Genomic DNA, 4276 nt, shown 5'->3' with positions numbered 1-4276 from the left:
AGGCACAGACTGCTGGGTCCTTCTTCCTAGTCTGTCTTAATCTGGAAGCTCAGCTGAAGCCTGTCTTCCATGGATGACCCTGCTGGTATCTGAATACTGGTGGCATAGTTTCCAGCATCACAGCAACACACAAGCCCCCACAGTAGAACAAAATGACAGACATGTGGGGACCTGTGAATAGCAGCAGAACATTGTCTAGTACAATGCTGGAAGATGAGCCCACCAGGTTGGAAGGCACTCAAAAGACGACTGTGGAAGAGCTGCCTTCTCAAAGTAGAGTTGACCTTAATAATGTGGGTGGAGTAAACCTTTCAGGACCTTCATTTGCTGATGTGGCATGACTCAAAATGAGAAGAAACAGCTGCCAATATGAATTAATAATTAGAACATGGAATGTATGAAGTATAAATCCAGGAAAATTGGAAATCATCAAAAGTGAACTAAAATGCATAAACATCCATACCCTTGGTGTCAGTGAGCTGAAATAGGCTGGTATTGGCCATTTTGAATAGGACAGCCATAGTCTACTATGCTGGGAATGACAACTTGAGGAATGGTGTTGCATTCATCGTCAAAAAAAACTTTTCATGATCTATCCTGAGGTACAATGCTGTCAGTGACAGGATAATATCCATACACCTACAAGGAAGACAAGTTAAGAAGATTATTATTCAGATTTACACACCAACCAGTAAGGCCAAAGATGAAGAAATTGAAGATTTTTATCAGCTTCTGCAGTCTGAAGTTGATCGAACATGCAATCAGAATGCAGTGATAATTACTGGAAATTGGAATGTGAAAGTTGGAAGCAAAGAAGGATTAGTAGTTGGAAAATATGGCCTTGGTGATAGAAACAATGCTGGAGATCGAATGACAGAATTTTGTAAGACCAACGACTTCTTCATTGCAAATACTTTTTTCATCAGCATAAATGGTGACTATACACATGGAATACACAGGAAGCAGATCAACTGTGTGATCTGATCTAACATCTGTGGAAAAAGACGGTGGAAAACTCAATATTATCAGTCAGAACAAGGCCAGGGGATAACTGTGGAACAGACCATCAATTGTTCATATGCAAGTTCAAGTTGAAACTGAAAAAAATCAGAGCAAGTCCACGAGAGCCAAAATATGACCTTGAGTATATTCCACCTGAATTTAGAGACCATCTCAAGAATAGATTTGACTCGTTGAACATTAATGACTGAAGACCAGATGTGTTGTGGAATGACATACAAGGGCATCATCCATGAAGAAAGCAAGAGGTCATTGAAAAGATAGGAAAGAAATAAAAGACGAAGATGGATGTCAGAGGAGACTCCGAAACTTGTTCTTGAACATTGAGCAGCTAAAGCAAAAGGAAGAAATGGTGAAGTGAAAGAACTGAACAGGTGATTTCAAAGGACGGATTGAGAAGACAAAGTATTATAAAGACATGTGCAAAGAGCTGGAGATAGGCAACCAAAAGGGAAGAACATTCTTGTCATTTTTCAAGCTGGATGAATGGAAGAAAAAATTCAAGCCTCAAGTTGTAATACTGAAGGATTCTATGGGGAAAATATTAAGTGACTCCGGAAGCATCAAAAGAAGATGGAAGGAATACACAGAGTCATTACGCCAAAAAGAATTAGTTGATATACAAACATTTTAAGCGGTAGCATATGATCAGGAACTGATGGTACTGAAGGAAGAAGTCCAAGCTGCTCTGAAGGCATTGGCGAAAACAAGGCTCCAGGAATTGATGGAATATCAATTGAGATGTTTCAACGAACGGATGCAGTGCTGGAAGTGCTCACTCGTCTATGCCAAGAAATATGGAAGATAGCTACCAGGCCAACTGACTGAAAGAGATCCATATTTATGCCTATTGCCAAGAAAGGTGATCCAACCAAATGCAGAAATTATCGAACAATATCATTAATATCGCATGCAAGCAGAATATTGCTGAAGATCATTCACAAGTGGCCGAGGCAGTGTATCAACAGGGAACTGCCAGAAATTCAGGCCAGATTCAGAAGAGGATGTGGAACCAAGGATATCATTGCTGATGTCAGATGGATTCTGGCTGAAAGCACAGAATACCAGAAGGATGTTTACCTATGTTTTATTGACTAAGCAAAGGCATTCTACTGCGTGGATCATAACAAATTGTGGATAACATTGCAAAGAATGGGAATTTGAGAACACTTAATTGTGCTCATGAGGAGTCTGTACCTAGATTAAGAAGCAATTGTTCTGACAACTGAGTGGTTTAAAGTCAGAAAAGGTGTGTGTCAGGGCTGTACCTTTCAGCATACCTATTCAACCTGTATGCTGAGCAAATAATCTGAGAAGCTGGACTCTATGAAGAAGAACAGGGCTTCAGGATTGGAGGAAGTCTCATTAACAACCTGCATTAGGCAAATGGTACAACCTTGCTTGCTGAAAGTGAAGAGGGTTTGAAGCAGTTACCAATGAAGATCAAAGACCACAGCCTTCAGTATGGACTGCACCTCAACATAAAGAAAACAAAAATCCTCACAAATGGACCAATAAGCCACAGCATGATGAATGGAGAAAAGATTGAAGTTGTCAAAAATTTCATTTTACTTGTATCCACAATCAACAGCCATGGAAGCAGCAGTCAAGAAATCAAAAGATTCATTGCATTGGGCAAATCTGCTGCAAAGGACCTCTTTAAAGTGTTGAAAAGCAAAGATGTCACCTTGAAAACTGAGTTGTCCCTGACCCAAGCCATGGTATTTTCAATTGCATCATATGCATGTGAAAGCTGGACAATGAATAAGGAAGACCGAAAAAGAATTCACGCCTTTGAATTGTGTCGTTGGCAAAGAACATTGAATATACCATGGACTGCCGAAAGAATGAACAAATCTGTCTTGGAAGAAATACAACCAGAATGCTCCTTAGAAGAAAGGAGGGCGAGACTGCGCCTTGTATACTTTGGATATGTTGTCAGGAGGGATCAGTCCCTGGAGAAGGACATGATGCTTGGTAAAGTAGAGAGTCAGTGGAAAAGAGGAAGACCCTCAACAAGATGGACTGACACAGTGGCTGAAACAATGGGATCAAGCATAACAAGGATTGTTAGGATGGTGCAGGACCAGGCAATGTTTCCTTCTGTGGTACACAGAGTCACTATGAGTCGGAACCAATTTGACGACACCTAACAACTACAACAACAGTGGAACAGGGGCTTAGTGCTTGGTCACTAACCGAAAGTTCTGCAGTTGGAACCCACCAGCCACTCCATGGGAGGAAGTTATGGCAGTCTACTTCCATAAAGATTTATAACCTTGGAAGCCCTATGGGGCAGTTCTACTCTGTCCTATAGTATCACTGTGAGTCAGAATTCACTCAGTGGCAATGGGTTTTTTGAAGGTTTTTTGTGTGTGTGTGCGTGTGTGCTTTAAGTGAAAGTTTATAGTTCACATTATTTTCTCATACAAAAATTTATACACACATGGTTATATGACCCTCCTTGCTCTTCCTGTAATGTGACAGCACACTCTTCCTTTCCACCCCGGATTTCCCGTGTCCATTCAACCAGCTCCTGTCCCTTTTTGCCTTCTCATTTCTCCACCAGACAGGAGCTGCCCATTTAGTCTCAAGTATCTACTGGCGCTAAGAAGCACTCTCTTCAGGAGTATCATTTTATGTCGTAGCCCACTCTAATCTTTGTCTGAAGTGCTGGCTTCGGGAATGGTTTCAGTTCTGGGCTAACAGGGTCTGGGGGCCATATTTTCCAGGGTCCCTCCAGTCTCAGTCAGACCATTAAGTCTGGTCTTTTTACTAGAATTTGTGTTCTGCACTCCACTTTTCTCCCGCTACATCAGGGACTCTGTTGTGTTCTCTGTCAGGGCAGCCATTGGTGATAGCCAGGCACCATCTAGTTTTTCCAGTCTCAGGCTGATGGAGTCTCTGGCTTATGTGGCCTTTTCTGTCTCTTGGGCTAATATTTTTCTTGTGTCTTTGGTGTTTATTGATTTTGTTGATCTTTTCAAAGGACCAGATTTTGGCCTTGTTAACTCTTTCAATTGTTTTTCTGTTCTCTATTTCATTTAATGCTGCTCTAATTTTTATTATTTGCTATCTTCTGGTGCCTGAAGGCTTCTTTCGCTGCTCTCTTTCTATTTGTTCGAGTAGTAGGGTTAATTTTTTTTTTTTTTTTGGCCCTGTCTTCTTTTTGAATGTGTGCATTTATTGATATAAATTGACCTCTGAACACTGCTTTTGCTGTGTCCCAAAGGTTCTGGTGGGATGTGTTTTCATT

Source organism: Elephas maximus, chromosome 3 (genome assembly GCF_024166365.1).
Source record: "Elephas maximus indicus isolate mEleMax1 chromosome 3, mEleMax1 primary haplotype, whole genome shotgun sequence".
Classification (NCBI taxonomy): domain Eukaryota; kingdom Metazoa; phylum Chordata; class Mammalia; order Proboscidea; family Elephantidae; genus Elephas; species Elephas maximus.
Note: the sequence above shows the minus strand (reverse complement) of the source record.